Here is a 21,735-nt window from a genome sequence, read left to right as displayed (position 1 = left end):
AGGGGCATTTTCCTCTGAGAAGGAACCCATTGTAGAAGAGCAACAAAGCCACCTTTTTAACAGGGGGATGACTACCAGTCTTTATTGGTTAAGGCCATTACAGCACTGGACCTTTTTGGGGAGCCTGACCTGGAAGAGGATTCGAAAGGGGGCAGATCCCATCCAAAAGGGATCAAGGAATTCTTTTTTAGTCTATCTTTGAGAGAGAGAAATCAGTTCTCTTCCCAGAGTATTTCAAGACGCTAGTGAAGGCAGAACAGGCCAAGTCATTATTTAACAGGCAGTTTTCTAACACTACAAAAAAGCTGTACTCCTCAGCCCCGCAAGCCATGGAAATGCTGCAGGCTCTCAGAGGATGGTCTAGGGAACACTGAAGATTTCTAAGATAGAAAAGTAGACTATGTTTCAAGAAAGGCTGATGAGGCCACAGCAGTGACCATTAGAGTAGTGGCAGTCACAGTCTTGACTTCTAGAGCTCCATTGTGTATGCCAGGAATTCATCCGTGTACTTATTTCCTGTCCATCACTGAAGTCCCTGATTGAGCCTGCTAATTCCCAATGTCAACAAAAGAGCATTGGAAGGAACCAACAGATGCCTCCTCTGACACTATAGTAATCAACCTCTACTCCAAATCCATTGTGAGATTACCTATCTCTTCCAAGGTGGAAGATTATTTGGAGGTAGACTGGACAAGATCCTGGTGGAGACCACAGAGAAGGCCATGACTAAAAATCCACAGAAGGACAACAGGAAGGCCTTTTCCCTTCACTTCTTTCACCCCATCATACGCTGCCACAGTCCAGAAAAAATCATCAGACCAGAAGGAACCCTCACGGTGAGTATCCAAAGTTCTGTTTTTGAAATAAAAGAGAATCTAAACAGACACAGAATGTCTATCTCTCTACTTTTATTTATTATTCTAAATAAAAATGTATTATTTAAATGTCCCTTGCCTTCTCCCATTTCTGGAAATGCAGTAATATGTCTAACCCACTTATACAAGGTTTAAAAGTTCCCAAAGAAACACAGACTTTTTTACACTCCCATCTAATGTGGGAGGCCAGATCCACCACTGAAGGCAGTGTGGGGCAGTGGCAGAGGATTTGCCCTCCACAGGGCACTTACCCCAGTAGAAGAGTGGGTCCAGGGTCCACAGGCGGGTGGCTGCTGCAGCCCTCCACAGCAGTTGAATGCACTGCATAGCACCACCACTGGACCAGCATCCCTCCACCCCCAGGCACCCCCAGAGTAGTGGGGGTGTTGTGGGGTGTGTGGCTGAGGGAGGAGCCAACATTAGTTTGCTTCCATCCAGTCATTGCTCCACCTACACTAGCACACAGGGCTGTAGACTTACGCCCCCAGTCAAGGCCAGTGGGGGCTTTTCTGTGGCCGGGATGCATTGCTGTGTTTCCTGCCTCCCCATGCTGCCAGAAAGCCCCCTTGGGAATGGCAGGGTAGCACCACTGCAGACTGCATCGATATGCCCAGCCTTGCGGATGCATCTGTGTGCCCAGCCCAGTGCAAGTAAAAAAGTTTGTACCCATATACAGCGTAGGGCTGGGGCTTTCAGGACTTTCCCCAGTGGTCTTAATGGCCAACCCAACCCTACCAACTACTTTGGAGAAAGAGAAATATAAAACTGTACTGAATACATTTCGCTGGACATACTTTTTCTTAAACCACCATTAATGCTGATATTGGAAATGACAACCATATGAAGCTGTGCCTTCCATTCAAATATTCAACATATGTATAATGAAAATTAAGGGACAGAACATGAGAGGTTACTGAAACGTGATTTTTTAAAACATACTTTTTTGCAAAAGTTACTTTATCATGTTAGTTTATTAATTTAAAAAAATTGTTAACCTGTAAGAAGATATAGTATTTACATATGTAAGTTAAATTTGATAATTTAATTATAAATGAGAATGTCTATAAGCTTCCACGTAACAAGGAGTCCTTATTCATTCAGTATCCACACCTCCATGTAACCACAGAATTATTCATTTTCCTTGCTATACAATTTTTGCAAGAACAAAACCAGCTGCTGAAATATGTCCATAATTATTGACACATTAACGCCTTGTGAATTAACAACATTAACACCTACCAAATCATCTTTTTACACCCATTAATAGAGGAAAGTGGGGTTATAACAGTTAGTACAGTAAAACAACATGCAGTTACCAGCTTACTTGCTTCCTGATCTGAGAAGTTTGTTAAGAACGTTAAAGTGGCTGGCAAAATGAAGAAAGAATTATTCTGTCTTCACAGTAGTCAGGGGACTCTTGCTAAAACAATGCAACTTTCTGGATCATAAATGCCCCCAGGGGTGCTATTTGCCCAGTTCAGGAAACCACGAGTACACATACAGCCAGTGGTGGGATTCAGCAGGTTTGCACCACTTTGGCAGAACCGGTTATTAAAATGGTGCTTGTAAACAACCAATTGTAAAATTATTTGAACACCACCACCAGAACCTGTTGTTAAATTATTTGAATCCCACCACTGCCCCAGGGGTGCTGCTTGCCCAATTCAGGAAACCTACATACACCCACAAGTACACATACAGCCCCCAATTGTTGCAGACTACAAGCTCTTCACTCATCCTCTACAGCAGTGGTGGCGAACCTTTGGCACTCCAGATGTTATGGACTACAATTCCCATCAGCCCCTGCCAGCATGGCCAATTGGCCATCCTGGCAGGGGCTGATGGGAATTGTAGTCCATAACATCTGGAGTGCCAAAGGTTCGCCACCACGGCTCTACAGCCTAAAATGCTCCATATATCTGCTCCTGGAACTACCAGGAATAGAATGGTATGGATTAAGACATTTATTGCAGGAATGGGGAATAGGCAAAAATAAATAGATAGATAGATAGATAAAAGCAAACTTCTCTACACACAAAAAATGCTACATCAGGTGTCCCAGCATTTTGGAGCCTGTGTCCCTTCGTAAAATTCTGAGAACATCTTCAGGATACCAGCCACAGATGCAGGTGAAACGTCAGGAGAAAATGCTACTGGAACACAGCCATACAGCCCGGAAACCCCACAACACCCCTGTGAACCTGATTCTTTGTCATTTTATCCTTAGAACCACCCTGTGTTGGGCTACATGCACAAGGTGACCCAATAAACTGCAAAACAGATAAGATCTGTACTAGGTCTCCCTGTTCCTAGCTGGCTGCTAGATGGAAGGAAATGCCACCTGTTTGCCCCAGAGGTTAGGAGCTTTCCCACTTCCTCCTATAATCTGCTGTTTGCCTCAGTGCAGTGACACACAATGCACCACAATGAACTTATGAATCTTCTCAATAATTTTTTTCAGAGATCTGTCATGTTGGTCTGCAGTAAAACAGCTAGAATCACGTTTGATGGCACCTTAGAGACTATCAAGATTTTCTGGGTATAGACTTTCAAGAGTCAAAGTTTCATCAGATCTGGTATCAGATGAGGAGAGTTTTGACTCTCAAATACCCATACCTTGAAAATCTTGTTGGTCCCTAAGATGCTATTGAACTCAATTCTAGCTTTTCAATAGAAATTAGGAATCTAGCCATCTTGACTATACTAAACTGACTTAAATCACTATTTCTGAATGCTTTCTTGTTTCACTGAAGAAAAATAATTTGCTTTATTTGTCTTTCTGAATTCTATTTAGCAGATCCTACAAGGCTTCCCAGATTTTTCTAGCGAGCGGAAAGTTTATTGGGTAATCCATGGAGGTCTCTCAGGGCCTTGCAACTTGAAGGCAGAGCTTATGAAATAAAATGAAGTCACCTCACATTAATAAAGTTACCTTACCATCATTAAGGTTTTGCCACTTTCATGTTTATACAAAAGAGAGTCTATGCAGATTAGTTGATTGATGTTATTATCTGAAACTATACTTCCTTTCCAACAAATAATCACTTTCTCAAGTCATATGTTTAACTGGAGGCAGTAGAACATCCAACATTGAATGTGGGAAGTTGGTGGAGCTCCATTCTGAGTTTGATGTTTTATTTCATAAAAATATAAATATGACTAATAAATATCACAGTTCTTACCAGCTAAACCTTCCCATAAATTGTATCTTATCAACTAAAAACATTAACCACTTGCTGACTGTAGAGGAAATAGTAATTTGCATGAGCAAATTAGAAATGTTTACTCTAATTATTTAAGAACCTTGTTTGTTCCTCATTATCGTAGGCTTTTTACAAAAGCAAGGTTAAATGTATTCCCTTCTGAATATCTGAGTGGTAGATTCAAAGGTGTTCCATTCTCACTTAGAGTGTGTCCCTGTAACTTTCATTCTTTTAGACTGTAAATTGTACCATCTTGAGTGCCCCAGTAAGGATTTTTTCCCCTATTGTCTAACTGGAGAGGAAGCTCAGCTCCGTCCCGTGTACACTTTCTGTTAGAAGATAAAAGTGGCAGGATTTCATTGGAGGTAGCAAAAAAATTTGATGGAGGTATTTAGATTAAAAAAACCAGGGAACCTTGGATGCTGATTCTTACTGTAAATTGTTTTGTATAAATAGTTTGTCTCTTGTGTAAGTTTATAATATTTTATCGGCTGTTCGGCTATTCAACTGGTATTGTATTTCAGATTTGTACAAGGTTATTTTTTACTGGTTTAGGTCAATAGACTATAACAAATAGTTCAGTAATGTGTGTGCAGTTTTCAATGGCTAATGTTTTACATGTATCAAGAGGAGCTATGTATGGCTGGGAAGCTCCTGGTGTGTGCAGATATAACATCTGGGAAGATCTTTGGTGACAAGGTCCACACATTTCCGCAAAAGCAAGGACTTCCTATACATGCAGTCACCACAGTGTCCAACAAAAGCCGTGCTTAGATTTGTGCAAACTGGTCAGTGAATTTTTCAGAGGTTTCGTTTCGCATAGCGAAGCAGGACAGTCATGAAAGTCATATTCATTATCCTAAGCAGACAACATGGCAACCACATCTATTTTGCTACATGATTGGTAGCACAAGGTGCTGAAGCACATTGGTTTTTTTGGCCTCTCAGTACATGCAAATATAACGTCTGGAAGGACTATATTCAAGTGTGAGTCATCATCTGTAAAGCAGACATTGTTCAGCACTTCCAGAGCTCTCAGAAGCAGTTTAACTGTACTATGAAAAGATGGTTGACAAAAGTGTAATGGTTCCCAAATTGAGCAACATGCATTCTAAGTACCTCAGGCACTATGGCCATTGTTTCAAGAAGCCAGTACAACTGGAAAAAAGAAACACTGAGGAATATAGCTGTGGCTGAGAGTTTCCTGTCTCAAAAATGAGGAGCGCTGAATGAAACTTATCCAGAAAACAAAACCAACCCAAACTCCATAAAACAATCATAACAACAAACACATCTTAATAACACCTCAAATCATGTCAGAAATTCCTGTCTGTTTTCTCTAATTGTTTTAGGAACCATTGCCCATTTACAGCATGCAGTTATTGGGATATTTGCACAGAATATCACTTTAAGGCCAATTGTTTGGGGGTGACATTATATGTTTTGTTCCATCCGTCTTTGAGAAAACAACTTGCAAAAGGCATATAAATGGCTCTTGTCTCAAACACTAGCTTAAAGGCTGATTTACATTACTATTTTTAATATAACTTGTCTGATGAAGTAACTGTGAGTGATTTTTTAGAGAAATATCAGGGAAAGGAAACAGGTTGTCAGAACCTACAGAAAAAATATCTTGACGTGTCACTAAATATCATAAAAGTTCATAAAAATTCTAAAAATGAAGTTATACTGGAGAGGAAATGACACAATCTGGACTTTTGGTGACGGTACTCACTGGTAAAAAGTATTGGCACCTTTTGTGGGGGAGGTTCACAATTCCTGGTGGCAGAATTGTGGGAAATCAATGCAATGAGATGACAGACAGACAGACAGACAGACAGACAGACAGACAGACAGACAGACAGACAGACAGACAGACAGACAGACAGACAGACAGACAGACAGACAGACAGACAGATAGATAGATAGATAGATAGATAGATAGATAGATAGATAGATAGATAGATAGATAGATAGATAGATATGCACCTTTTAAAGCAAAAAAAGCACTAGACACAATCAATAGAAGCAGCATTTCTATAGGTTGTGGACTGTTAGTTCACATAATACAATGATTTGCACACCAAACATACAAGGTAGGTCATCATTATTACTTCCATACTGTAGATAGGAACTGAGGAGAGAAAGGGAGCAAGTTTTCCCAAGGTACCCTAGAGAGCTTATCTCTCAGATAACATTTGAACTAGGGATTGCAAAGATGCATTAATAGTAAAACTTGAAAAAAACCATCAGGTAAATCCACTGGAAAGGCTGCCTCTGTTTCCCCTATCATTCAATAAAATAGACACAGAATGTGATTGCAAAGTGCCATAGCATCAAATACACATTTTTTAAAAGTGGAAGGTCAGAGAACTTTAATTCCTAGCTACAGCCAATTCCACAGCTCCTATTTAAATGTCCAAATGCTAAAAATGTGCACTTCATGTCAAAAGATATAGCACTTCATAATGCGAGTTATTCCCATAAAGTTAAAATGAAGCAGCACACCAATCACAAACATTGCACGTCATAGCTGTATATTGACATTGGCAGAGTCAAACTAGTCCATCAGAAGAAACAGGGGGGAAACTGATGACATCACTAAGCCTTCACCCTTACACAGTGACCCACATCAAAGGCATTTTAATCACTGCCCAGAGGAATGGACATTCTAGAACATGAAATGAATCATATTTCAAAGTCCTCAGAGGTCAGACACAGCTTCTGGCAAATCCAGAGGAGAGACGTGATGTGGACAACCGCTCTTTACTGGCAACCCCAGAGAGACTGTAATACTGACAATTCTCATGAAGGACTGCCCCAAAGGGGTTAACCAGAGTCCTTCATGATGACTGATTAATGAGATGTGATCAATGGCTCCCCAGAGATACCAATACATAGATTATCTTACTGTTAACATGCCCAACCAAGAAGAAAATTTGTTATAAGAATCCTTAGTTAAAAATGGGTTAGGGCAGCATGAACGCTCGAGCTGATTTCTTAACTATGCTAGCAGTGTATGGCCTCAGGAGCTTTCTGTGAAATGGAGAGCAGTAGAGCACAAGAGGTGGGGGTGGGGAGGTGGGACAGAAACTTGCTTTGCCTTCATACAACATAATGGGAGAACCCTGTTCCTACAAGTCCTTGTATTCTTAATCTAGCATTTGCACATTGATAATCTCAACATAAAAGAGAAGACATATGTACATTACAAAAAAATACACTTGGTTGGCTTCTATGGATTTGTCCCACCAGCTGTAGCATCTTCCTCCAAACCAAGGTGTCTTTCCTGAAGCAAGAGGTTCTGAGGGATTATTTCATCATAGAGCATGAGAAATCAGTCAAGATTGTCATAGTCTGGAAAGCAACATCAGTTCCCCCAGAGGTGAGGAATAACCTCTTTCATCCCCAAAGCATGATGATGACAAGTGCTGTCAAGTCACAACTGACTTACGGTGATACCTCAAGAAGTTTTCAAGGCTAAATATGAGCAGAGGTGGTTTGCCATTGTTTTCCTCTGCTTGTCTCCCATCCAAACTCTAGTCAACCCTGCTTAGCTTCCAAGGTCCAAAGAGTTTGGGCTAGTTTCGGCATCCTCCCAGTACCCAATGGAAAACTCAGAGGACTTGATTCTATATACCATGAACAGAAGGATTTCACGGATTTGACCTCTGTTCTTTTTCTCTTGCAGTCTCCTGCAGCCTCTAAAAAAATTGCTCTAGAGGTTTAGGGGACCTTCAGGAACAGACTAGGCAACATAATAAAGAAAGCAGCTGAACCAAATTGATAGAAATGGCCTTTCTTACAAGACCACTTGCTTAGGAGGTAGATCTAAGATCTGTTCTTTAAACTTGTTGCATTTACAGTTGCTAAGCTCTAACCCTAGTATCTTTCTTCTTCATCGGCTGCCTTCCCGCTCGCCATTATTTTGCCTCTAATCTGCAATAGGGTTGCCAGATCCAGGTAGGGAAATTCCTAAAGATTTTGGGAGGGAATCTGGGGAAGAAGTTTAAATAGGGGTGAGACCTCAGCAGGATACAATGCTACACAGACTTCCTTCCAAAGTAGCCATTTTCTCCAGGGGAACTGGTCTCTATAATTCTGAGAGATCTCCGGGCCCCATAACCCTACAATCCTTTCAGGTGTGTCACAGCAAATAATCACCAATCATCACTGTTTAATGAAACATCCGTTAGCAATCAAAAACTATTTCACAATTGTTTTTCCTAACCCTAGAGCCAACAGTTAGTCATCAGTGCGTGTTAGCTAGCAATCAAGTTATACCAAAAATGGCCATTTCTTCACAACATACAATACAATAGAACACTAATTTATTAAACACTGGCCAATTACGCACAATGTGCTTGCTGCATGACGGGGGCAAATGTCCATCACAACAAAATTTCTTGTACAGTCTTGTTTCCTCAAATTCCACTTTCATTTTCCACTCTCTCTGCACAACTTTTAATCTGCTCCATAGCCAGAGCAAGGAAATTTGCCAATGAGCACAGCTTTCCCCTGGAGTTCCCTCCACTCACAGCCAACCTACCCTCTCCCTCAAGCTGCTTTGCCCATCTCCCCCCATACCCCCTTCCTTATTGTAGTCTGCTTCAAATAACAGAAAAGAAGCTCACTCACACAACACTGACCTCTAATTCTCTTCTATTTCAGGATATTGATATAAAGAGAGCTTGAAATAGTGCTTCTGTCCTCCGGTGGTGGCAGCATCAGCAGCAGGAAGTGTTGTGTGAAGGGGACGGGGAGAGAATATCTGCTCTAGAATGGTCCCCTTCTTTAACAGCCCATGTTCCAGGGAACTGCTTTGCTTCTTTCATTTGGGAGGGGGATTTACTTTTGGAACAGAAATATGGATATAAGTGCAACTTAAAGGGCTAAGCCAGCAGTCTTTACAGGGTGTAATTAAAAATCACTTGATGGGTGGAATTAAGAGAGCCAGGCCTGGAGAGCTCTCTGCAGAAAAACTCTGAAAAAAGGAGTAAGTGCCTCCTTGAGTATAAACAGAAAATGTGAGGAGAGCCCTCTGCAAGCCCACTGTGCAGAGAAGAGTCCTGAGGTAAGTGTTCCATGCAAAATGAGCCTCTGAGACTTGCCTGGCATCAGAACAAACAGTAAGAATAAGTCACTAAAGATACCAATCAGAAGAGCAGGATTTCATGGCCTCAAAGTTAATTTGCAATTCCAGAGGAGATTAATTGTCATAAAATTGTCTGGCCATTTTCAAATCCAGTCATGGTATTTGACTGTAAGACCTTGTGTTGTAGCACATTCCTCAGGTTGGCTACATGCTGGATGAAAGTGATAATTCCATGTATTTCTTCTCTCTTCATTTACTGGCCATTAATTTCTACCCTTTAGGAAATTAGAAATATGCATCATCATGTGCAAGATTCTGGTTTTAATTATAACTTTGCCAGAAAGTAGAGTAGATCACATGTTTAATGAAGGTCCAGATTGGATTGTTTTTGACACGAGTGACAAGAGTTACAAAATAGTTCAGAAATGAGTTGGAAGGGTAGGAGAGCGGATGCCAGGTGTTAAACGAACAGGCAAAAGGCAGAAAAGCAGTGCATACAAATCTGATTCCTACACCAACATAAACATTTGAATAATTGAACAATTGTACACAATACTTTTCAAAAGTATTGTAATTAATGTTTCTAGTAAAGGTCAGATTTCACAAATAAAAAATATATCAGAAAGTCAGTCACAGTCAACTAAACGATCTAATGATCATTATTATTCCAGTATCTAATACATCAGTATTTTTTTCAAATATATATATATTTTTGAAAAAAATACTGATTTATTAGATACTGGAATAATATATATATATTGGAATAATACTGGAATAATATATACTGGAATAATATATATATATTGTCGTTATTGAGTAGTTCACCCATTCTGTCAATATTTCCAACTTCTTGTTGGACTTCTTGCTTCTTGGATCTAAAAGCACTTCAAGATTTAGTACAGTATTACCTATAAAAATTCCCTAATTCCTTCCATCTCCAAATCTATCCCCTCAACACTGATTATATCCTAGGACTGCGTGTGTGCCTCTGCTGCTTTGATTATTTTGTGCTTGTACTTTTATTATTTTCTTTTATTTGCTCTCCTGCAGTTATCTGCAGGAGCAATTCTCCGTAAAAGTTCACAACCAAGATTCGGAGCTTGCCCGACCTCTTGCTAAGCCCTCTGCTGTTACTAATTCCCCAACTCTAAAAGAGTCAGACCCCCCCTCCATTTTGGATAACAGAAGCACTTGGTAGTTTTTGTTCTTTTCATCCTTCAATTGTTAGGGTATCCTGAAGTCACTCTGAGACACATGTGAACTGCAAATATTTCACATACAAAATGGATTCTGTTAAAAGAATATGCTGTTATTATAAACCAGACAGTCCAGCAAGGAGGATATTGCTGCTTCCATTATTTCTAGTAAAGTCCTTCAGTTTAATTTTTCTGACACGCACTATTTTACCGCTAGCATGTTTTGTACATGCCTTGGTTTGCAAGGGTTGTTTGAAACACGTTTTCAAACAATTATCCTGCATAGCACTCTGTTATTCTGGGACATTTGACTGTAATGGCATCATCCTGTTTTAAAACTTGCAATGTTAAGTAAACTTGACCTGCAGCACTGAAGCATTCAATTTTTCTTTCTTTGCGTCACAGCACTGAAATGTGAAGGGACGTATTTAGTACTCTGCATTCCCCAGCTGAAAGACAAATGAAAAGTCCACTTTACTAATAATAAGGCCATATAACTTTGCCTCCTGTAAAGCACAGCAGTGGCAGCTGATATGGAAAGGCTAACAAAATGAACACTGTATAAATTGCTGTATAAAAAAAGAGATTTAAATGTGAAGGTTAGTGGAGTAATAAAGATGATTGCAAGGGTAATGCAAATCCCACCTCTGTGAGCATTAGCCCTGAAGCCTTCTCCTTGGCAGCCCCATCTCCGTTTAACAGCGCTCTTTCAACATGGGTAAGAAAACTGCGTTCCACATTTATTGGTTAAAACATTTAGAATGGTGCTACCTGTAACCCACCAACTTAAATACAGTCCATGATAATGATGGTTTCACAAAAGCTCTGCTTTAGTTGCCAGGCTATGAAATACTTGATGGGACATTTATACATGTACCTGACATGCAAGGTCATAAGAGAAGAAGAATAGTTTGGATTTATACTGCACTTTTCTCAACTGAAAGGCTTCCAAACTCCTTCCCTTCCTTTCTCCACAACAGACACCTTGTGAGCTAGATGGGGCTGAGAGAGTTCTGAATGAACTGTGACTAGCCCAAGGTTACCCAGCAGTCTTCATGTGTAGGAGTAGAGAATCAAACCCAGTTCTCCGGATTAGTGTCTGCCACTCTTAACCACAATACCACACTGGCACTGAATTAGGTTCTGAAAGAATTGCTTTCAGTGCCCAAGTTTTGGACTGGAGGTGGCTGACCAGAGATAATTGTAGTACTGCATGGTATCATCCAGGCTCCTTTTGTTTCTTTCCCCAAAAAGAGTTTGTGTGGCATAGCAGTTAGAGTGTTGGACACAGCCTGGGAGAACTGAGTCTGAACCCCACTTTGCCATGAAAGCTCACCAGGTGGCATCTTTCTCAGTCTATGGGGTCTGCAACCTGTGGCTCTCCAGATGTTCATGGACTACAAATCTCATCAGGCCCTGCCAGCATGGCCGATTGGCCATGCTGGCAGGGGCTGTTGGGATTTGTAGTTCATAAACATTTGGAGAGCCGCAGGTTGCAGAACCCACTCTAAAATATTTGTGAGAATGGAGGGGAGAACAATGGGATAAGCCATTGTGCAAGCCTGTTAGTTTTGGAGAAGAAGCAGTATGGTATAATGGTTAGACTAAAGAGACCTAGGTTCAATTAGCCATTCCCCTGTGAAGCTCACTGGCTGGACCAATTGGCTGTGCTGGCAGGGGCTGATGGGAATTGTAGTCTATAAACATCTGGAGAGCCACAGGTTGCAGACCCCTGGGCTGGACTCTCTCAGCCTGAACTTCTTTATAGGTTTCTTGTGATGATCAAATTATAAAAGGTGCCACTTTAACAATCAGTGGTCAAAAAAAATTAAGCATTGGGTCATTGCCCCAATTTGTCTCAGGGAAAGAAGAAAAAAGTTCAAATCAGTTACGCAAATCAAGCAGCTGTGTTGCAAGGGCCAAAGGAAAACACTCTTTGAAAAAAACTCACCAAAAAACTATTAGCTGTTGGCCGAAAGCCAACAATCCATTAATGACAGTCTGATATCTCTCCAGGAATGTAAAACGTTTAACTGAATAAACATTAAAGCAGGAAGCATTCGGCTTCTGTCACTAAGCAAGAACTTGAGTGTGATCCTGCCCCGAAAAGCTTAGAAGTGGCCAAGAAAACTTTGTTAAGCTGATAAAAGAGCTATTTGGTACCAGGAGAAACCAGTGAGGTGTATTCTTTCTCTGTCTTGCAAAGCATGATATATGAAGTATGATACCTTTATTGGATCAAATCACTGGTGATACATAAAAGGAGAAGAAAGAAAGATTTCAGCTGAGAACTCGCAACTGATAATTCTTAGTAATTAAACCACAGGATTCCTGCACATTTTCAAGACTGTGAGCAAAGGGAGCAGAAGCAGGAAAGCAGTAAGTGAAAATATCGGTAAGAGAAAGAGTGGAAAAGGTTTATTCCTTTTGAAAACTAATGTTAGAAGAAATTTAGTTAACTGTAGGATATCAGAACTGACCAAAAACACTTTTAATCAAGTTAAAACACCAGCCTTCCATCTGCATTCAACTAATCATGTTTAAATAAATCTGAATATTTGCAGAATTTTGAAATAAGTACCTTTGTTGAGTTTGCAAAGAGAGTATGAGGCAATTCATTTTTAAAATGTGCCTCTAACTTGCAGCCCCAGTGATTAAAATTTATTTTTTTCAGACTATATCTGGGCTGATTTGCCCTCATAATAAAACAGACATCTGAGACACATTTGGAATTGCTGACAAAATTGAGAAAAACAGTTTGAAATAAACAGCTTTTCAGATATGTTGATTTTGATGGGAATTCCCAAGCAACATTCTGTAGTTCCTGTGTTCATTTCATCTCCTTCGTCTCTTGAATGGTAGTTGTGTTTTTAGGATTGCAAAATAACTCTTCAGCCACATTGTTTCACAATGAGAAGAAAATTAGAACAGATTTATGAACTACATTCAGAAAGCATCTAGAAATATCATGTATGACATCAGAATTCATAGTTCCCTTCATCCAGATCTAAGCTCCTTCAAAATTCCCCATAGTTAAGAACATGGTGGGATAGATTATTTTTCCCTTGCTGTTCAACCTCAAATATTTCATGGCCCCTTGTTTTCATTTTATCTGAAAAGTAAACCACTAGTCCTCATACTTATGGAGACATAGTCTACTCAATTGTTCAGCAAATTAACCTTTTCCAAACTCCGTGCCAATAGATGCAAAGGCGCTGGTATGATTGAAAGGGCAGAAAGCACTGGGAGTCTTGCTTCATATCCTGTATTGCATATTGACTACTGTCACTTGTGTAGCTCCTATTTATTCCAATGAGTCTTGCATGGGAAGGATGCTACTGAACTGTGCTGAATATAAGAAACAGAATGAAGAATGCAGCAAAGGGGAGGGGAAAGAGTCTTCATACTTGGTACTCGTAGCTATAAAGGGCTGCAGGTCCAGTTGCCGTCCCCTTGGGTGAAGTCCCTATCCAATAATCACACCACACTTTTGGCTGGGGTAAATCAATTTGCCATAGCCATTCTTTATTAATCAAGCAGAAGCATGAGGCGCAGGGTGGGTCTTGATCTGGTCATATAAACATCACAGCGAAGCTCCTGCGGGCAGATGCCCCGTAGTGGAGCTTCGCTCTGCTGTGGGGCTCTGCCAGGCGGACGCTCCTGACAAGAGGTGCTCCCCAGACACCCTGTTCGGCAGGGCGGTTGCCCCTTGCCACTGACAGCCACTCCCGAGGGGAAGAACTAGCTCCCTAGCTCCCCTCCCCTGGCCCTTCCAGATCAATACCCATATGCCAAAAACTGCCTATGGCTATGACAAGGTGGCATGCATTCGAAAAGTCTTGCAAAGATAGGAAGAGGTGGGTGGGCAAATCGCTAGCTGGCCCAAGCACATGACTGGCACAAAGGAGGGCTTGGCCTTTTAAAGGCTTGGGCTAACCTTCCCCTTCCCTGACGTGGCCAGCAGGCAGCTGGTGCGCAGGTGTAACCTCAGCTTGTGGGTTCTGTGGGGCAGTACTTGGAATGAGTTGCAACAACAATTTTTAAACAACAAAATGGTTTACTTTTCTTTACAATTAACACTTTTAAAACATCAACATTTAACGTTACAATTCAAGGTCCTGTTCAGGTTGCATTTCAAGTCCTTCTATTTACAGTCTACTGATATTGCCAAGTCCAAATTCTTCTTTGCAAGTTGGCTGGCTCCTGAAGACTCCAAGGGCTTGATGAACAGGTTGCAACATGATGAAGGTCTCCAGGAGAACTCTCACCCATTACAACCACAAAAGAAAACCCTGAAACAATAAACTCCAACATTTACAACATAGCAAAAACAACTACCTTCCCAGTAGTTCCCAACAATATTGCAATTACCTTAACAAGGTGTTAAGGGCTTATAGAAATCAAGGTCCGAGTCTGGTAGCCTTGTCTTCTGCAAAGAGCTCTTTCAGCCTTTCTGCTGCTCTGAGTCTCCACCCCCTTACTGGGTCAACCCATTCTGGGCCAATCCATTCTGGGCATGGGGGTTACACAGGCACTTGCCGTGGCCCAACATGGCCACCTGTCTGCTTTCGCCCTTGCTGAGGTCAGAATCAGAAACTCCACCTTGCCCACCCCAAGTGGCAATGTTCTGCCCTCTGGTAAGAGCAGCTCATTGGCATATCATGGAAAGACTTAACCATTTATGTTCTTTATAGTGAAACCAGGAAGTTTTGCTTACCTAAAACAATCCTTGCCTGCAGTCTATATATGCAGGGATATGTTTTTCTCAATTATTTTAGATGTTTGGGTTGTTGTGTGGTTTCTGGGCTGTATGGCCGTATTCCACTAGCATTTTCTCCTGACGTTTCGCTTGCATCTGTGGCTGACATCTTCAGAGGATCTGAATTTTAGATTTTGTATGCTGTCGTAAGGAGCCTTTTCACATAGCCAATTTCATTATTTATTTGTTTGCTTCTTCTCACTATTTTTGCATATGTGAAGCTGCATACATTTGGCTTGGAAAACAGAAAATGGTATTAAATATGCGAATTGCAAAAGCAAGAAACAGGGATTGTTGACAACAGGGGGATTTTTAACAGCAGACATAGGAAATCCAAATCATCTCTGTTAGCCAGTACTAAGAACTGAACACCACTTAAAAAATCCGATCACATTTTTCATACATTCTACAAGAAATTCATATTTTTACATCTCAGTGACCAAAGGCAACAAACGTTTTCTAGGTGTGCCCTAAATATTTATTACAGTCGGTTTTAATAGGAATTTAGTGATATGCAAGCCTTAAACAGCAGCACAATCTGTCCTTGCACCACCCTATGACTTTACCAGAATTTATAACAGAAACCTGCTTTCAAAATGGACACCAGCTGTTTATTTCTGAATCATGCTGTAACTCTCTCTCTCTAGCCTTACATCACAGTGCAGCTGCACAGAGCCCAACAATGCATAAAATAACGTGTCTAATCATTTGGCACCTTTGGTGAAACAGTAAAAAGGTTCCCCGCCCAGCGGCCTTGCACCAATATTGCGAGGCTTCTGGGCCTGGCAACTCTTTTCAGACCTCCTGCCTTTGTATGCTACTATTCTATCGCAGTACAGGAAAAGGCACTGGAAGCAAAATCTTCTATGTTCCTAAGAATCTCATCTTGTTTAACATTTTTTTTTAAAAAAAAAACAAGTTTCTGTGCCTTATGCCTGCAATTGTATACTTGCTAATGCGAGCAGAAACCTAGGAAGGTGGAAATGGAAAGAGAGAATTTCATATACCGGTAATTCCAAGTGGATAGAGATGGGGCTTTAGTTACCTGGTCTCTCCTCCCCATAACAAATAAAACTAGAGCAATTATGCAAAGGAATAAAAATTGCAGGAAAGGGGATGCAAATTTGCTGAGTTGTCCTAATTTATAAAGGTCACTGAATTCAAATTACCTGGGCATTAAGTGCCCAAGCTTTGGCTTAGCGTACCTTAAATGAAGTCTGCTTCACACAATCAATAACCACAACCTATGATTTCACATAGTTTTACACTCTTCACCATCCCTGTCCCTTACCCTGGCCCCCGGGATGTTATGATTGACTCACAAGTAAACATAGATATAAATCATTCCCATATTACAATTTGTGTAATAGGACCAATTTGCAAAATTACTTTCATAAACAAAATCCATAACACAGAAGAATGTTGAATGTCAGACACATGTCAGCATAAGAACAGGCATTAGAACCTCTGATTTCTGGAAATCCACAGTTCTGGATGATGAACCACCCAATAATTGGTAATCAAGAAGTAGGCCATAAAAGCAAAGCAGATGTACAGGCCAAGCATACTAGGAATAAGCAAATTGAATAATGGTTAATGTGTAAGAACAAAAGCAGAGCCCTGCTGGATCAGACCATCTAGTCCAGAGGTGTCCAACTCTGGCAACACAGGTGTTCATGGGGCTGATGGGAATCGTAGTCCATGAACATCTGAGGCACCAGAGTTTGATACCCCTGATCTAATCCATCACCCTGGCTTGTATAGAAGAAGAAGAGAAGAAGAGTTTTGGATTCATATCCCCCCTTTCTCTCCTGCAGGAGACTCAAAGGGGCTTACAATCTCCTTGCCCTTCCCCCCTCACAACAAACACCCCGTGAGGTGGGTGGGGCTGAGAGAGCTCCGAGAAGCTGTGACTAGCCCAAGGTCACCCAGCTGGCATGAGTGGTATAGTAGCCTGCCCCTCCCCTTCCCCTAAGGTGAGTGGGCTTCAACCAGCTGGCCGGCCCCATCTCCTTCTCCCTCCCCTTTCCCCGGAATGGGTCGGCCTTGACCAGATGAGGGGGCCCCTCCCCTTTCCCTCAGGATGGGCGGGCATGATCAGATGAAAGGCCAACAACACAGCATAGAGGTCGAGGCCTTCCCTGAATGCTTGCTCCAGGCTAAGGTTGCCAACCTCCAGGTATAGCTGGAGATCTCCTGGAATGACAACATCCCCACACTACAGTTCCTCTGAGGAAAATGGCCGCCTTGCAAGGTGGACTCAATAGCGTTAAACCCCTACCTAAACCCTGCCACCCCCAGGCTCCCCCCTCCAAATCTCCAGGAATTTCTAAACCCAAAGCTAACAACCCAGATCCTGGCACTGGTATTTAGAGATCTATTATCTCAGAATCTAGAGGTTCCCTTTAGTGTCAGACTAGGATCCAGAGACTCAGGATCAATTTTTTATACTGCCTTGAAAGACTTTGGGTGAGTCACCCTTCCTCAGCCTAGCCTACTTTCCAGGGTATCTACAAGGATAAAATGGAGGATAGGAGAATTATGAAGACAGACCCTGAACGCTTAAAGGAAGAACAGGATGACAATATACTATTAAATAAAGAGGATGGATGGCAAAGGTATCTTTCACAAGTAGAGAACTCAACAGAGATTAGGAATAATGATTGAAAGTTCTATAAAATTTTACACAGGAAAGATTGACCGGTTTCATAAAAATGTAGGAAATTTTGAACTTATCAGTGATACTCATTCTATGGCTGAGGGATTACACCTTGTATTTTCATATGCCACCGGTGGTTCCTCTGAGTACTATTGCCCAAATTTCAGGAAAGTGGGCAAAGCCTGGGAGGTGTGGTTGGCAGGTGGCTCACACCATGAAAGACTCACACGAAGAACAGGTAAGCTGAGCAACTCCCTGAAATAAAAGTCATGTGACTCTTTTTGCTTGATGGCTCTTGGTTGATGGTACTTGCAATTGTGGCTCTCTGAGCTGCAGAGTGAGAACCAGCCATATATATTTGCTTATCTGGGGCCAAACGACTCTTGAGATCCATGGCTGATTCTTCCCATTTGTTTTTGAACCTATACAGCATTGGATTTTACCACACAGAGAAGTGGCTAACACACTGATTAAAAAAGTAAACTGTAAATGTTTATGAGGAACTAGGTTTAGGATAGGAAAGGGGGAAAGATAGCATGCTGCTATTTGGCTAGCTATTTCTGCCACTAATTTCTGAGAAGAAGGATATTGGAACCAAGAGTATCAGTCTAAGGACAGACAAGAGGTGACACAAAAGGACTGAGAGGTCACTCACCTTACAGCCCCTCCAGCTGACCATTTGCCTGCCCCCTGCTGGGTCTTTTTTCAGTTCCTTTGCACATTAGACATTGCTACATCCAACGTAAAGTTGTCAAGGGAAGAGCAAATTAAATCAGAATTGTAGTATGGGGGAAAGGGAAGGAGTATAACTCTTCCATGCACCCCCACATATACTTCGCTGACTGAAAATGGCTACAGAGGGTTAACATTACTGTCCTGGGGGAGGGAGGGGAAAGATCCTCACTGTGTTCCTGCTGGGGCTGCTTCTGGGATGGAGGATACATTAGGAGATCCATTCCCACCACTGTGATACCAGGAATAGTTTGGCCCACCTGTCGTATACAAACCACTACTCAGAACAAGGTAACTGGAATTTCATACATTAGGAACAGTCACTGAAATGAAATAGCAGCAATTCAAGAAAAGTGAATTAGCATGAAGGTTGAACAAAAAATATCCGACTTATTTCTCTCCCTCCCTTCTTTGTATTCATATTTAAGAGTAAGAATTCAGAAGAAACTAGAATAGTAGTGTATAGCAAAGTGAAACAAATACAGGCTACTTACGTCTACAGTTTAAATGGAAATGGACAGTAAATACAAACATTTCCCCACTAATATCAGTTAAAAGTTTAAATCCCTTTAAAACCTTAAGCACCACACACCAGTTCAACTGAAGCACTTAGATTTCATGATAATTTAAACCCACTGAATTGTGAGGAAGAAGTATGAGTAAAGCATGTGGCTTTTCAGAAGCACATTCTGTCAAATGTATCTGCCCTGGAAGAGAGTAATAGTTACACTCTACTCACAAAGTATGTGCACTGTCTCTTTCAAGTGGTGCAGGGAAAATAGCAGTAACTTGTCACAATGGTCATGTGTGAACTATACTAATGGGTGCAATCCTTAGCACAGATACACTTAAGCAGCTCGTTGCCTACATGTTGGTTTCAGTGAAATGGCTGAGTTGCAGAAACGTGGACCGAGGTGGGCCCTGGACGGTGCCGGTTACATCACATTGTGCAGCCATTTCTAAACCCAGAGCCTCCAGTTGCCAGCCTGACCTCACGCTGACTTCCCTCTTAAAATCTGCCCACCTAAGAATGGAAGGACAGCCATTTTTAATTTTTTTATGAATTGTGTTTGTTTGTTATGCTATAATTGAGGAAGGTGGTAATATTTTCTTTCCATGACCCAGCACATCTTGCTCCCCCTCCTGGCCAGCATTGCAGTGAAAAATATACTTTCAAAGGGAAAAGATGAATGGGGGGTTTCGAAGAGAATCTGGAAGAGTCCACTGCTTTACAAATCAGAGAAAAGAATGTAATAAGAGCTTTTCCACTGATTTTTTAAATTTATTCCACAACAGGAGAAATGTGATTTTTATGTGCCCCAGTCCAGTCCAGAACCTTTAATAGGCATATAATCAAGAAAATGTCAAACATTTCCAGATACATTAAAAAAAACACTCATTGTTACATTGCAAAACACACCTTAAAAATACGGCAACTGCTTCCGAAATTTCTACATTGGAACTATTCAGGAGCTTAAACATTTTTCTTTTATCGGAGAATAGTGTGAATCCTGTTGGTAACAGTGCCCACAAATCAGTTCTAAAGTTGTTAAACTTTGAACAATACAGCAAAATATGAGAAATTGAGTCCGATGTATAGGGACAGTGCCAGCAGCGACGTTCGTTGTATGGAACATTGAGAAAGCGCCCTTGGAGGTAAGCATTTTTATATGAATAGACTTTGAAGTAATTGCTGAATTTAAGTAATTTCTGTTTGAACTGAGGAGGGGGGGTTTTACAAGAGTTCTTATATTTTTCCACCTCCCATTTTCTAGAGGGAAAAAATGTTTATTTGCATCATCTTCTTTGAAAGGATATATTACCTTTTATGGAGGGAAGGGAGCACAGTATGGCCCCATCTCGTCAGATCTCAGAAATTAAGCACTTAGAAGTGAAAACACCAAGGGAGACTTTGCAGAAAAAGACAATGGCAACCTTCTTTTCACATACATTGAAAGCCCTTTGCTGGGATTGCCATAAGTCAGCCCCGACTTGACAGGAAAAATTAAAGCTCTTTAAACATTACTGCTGTGCTGAAACCAAAGAGCCTTTACAGTCCTAATCTTAGACTGATATGCCCAGGTTTTTAAGTGACTTAAATTTCTTACTGCTCTTGTCTGGAGGGGAGGGATGTTAAAACATGAGACATACCTCTTTCTTCACTGCTACTCTGTAACAGCAAGGTCCATTTGCTCTCACCTCTGTTTATGTCTGAACTGAGTGGAGACTTAGAGAATCAGGACCCATTCAAGATCCCCCATTGTCAATAGGATCCTGCCACCCAATCTATTTGCCTTCAATAGCAGCTTGTAGAATCAAAGTATTTGATGATGAGCATTGGCTTTGGTTTACTGGTTTGGGAGCAGACTTTGGACTTGCTTGTACTACACTGAATGAAGCATGCAATGAGGTGACCTTAAGCTTGCACAGATGTTAACATATGAAGCTAACTTAATCCAAGTCAGACCATCAGTCCATCCAAGTTCAGGGCTGTCTGTTCTAATTAACAGTGGTTCTCTGTGGTTTCAACAAATACTTTTTGGGATTCCGACTGCCAGATGTCTTTTATGTACACATGCACCATTAAGTCACAACTGACAGCAACCCCAACTTTCAAGCGAAAAGCAGAGGTGGTTTGCCATTCCCTTCTCATTATAATAGTCTTCCTTTGTCATCTCCCAATCAAGTACCTAGCCTGCTTTCCTCCAAGATCTGATGTGATCAGGCTGTCCCATGCTGCTTTGCCCCCCAGATATATTTTAGCAGGTGATATCTGGAACTGATCCTGAGATTTTATTGAACAAAGTGCATGCTCTGCCTGAGATATGCCCCCAAATGCACACAATACATACCTACATGCATCCGTAAATAGAGGCCCCACTCTGCCACAAAAGTTGAGTTTACTCTAACAGTAATGTTTGCCCAAACAATTCCAACTAAAATCACTAGACTGGCTAGGGCAGGGGTAGGGAACCTGCGGCTCTCCAGATGTTCAGGAACTACAATTCCCATCAGCCCCTACCAGCATGGCCAATTGGCCATGCTGACAGAGGCTGATGGGAATTGTAGTTCCTGAACATCTGGAGATCCGCAGGTTCCCTACCCCTGGGCTAGGGCATGACCTTTAAGCTCCCTTCCATATATATCTCACAGTGCACCAAATTGAGACAAAATTTCAAAAAAAAAGTGTAGTATCTATCTGTGAAGATACTGCTG

Source organism: Sphaerodactylus townsendi, linkage group LG09 (genome assembly GCF_021028975.2).
Source record: "Sphaerodactylus townsendi isolate TG3544 linkage group LG09, MPM_Stown_v2.3, whole genome shotgun sequence".
NCBI classification, from domain to species: Eukaryota; Metazoa; Chordata; class Lepidosauria; order Squamata; family Sphaerodactylidae; genus Sphaerodactylus; species Sphaerodactylus townsendi.
The sequence above is the reverse complement of the archived record's forward strand: the minus strand, read 5'-3'. Positions refer to the sequence as shown.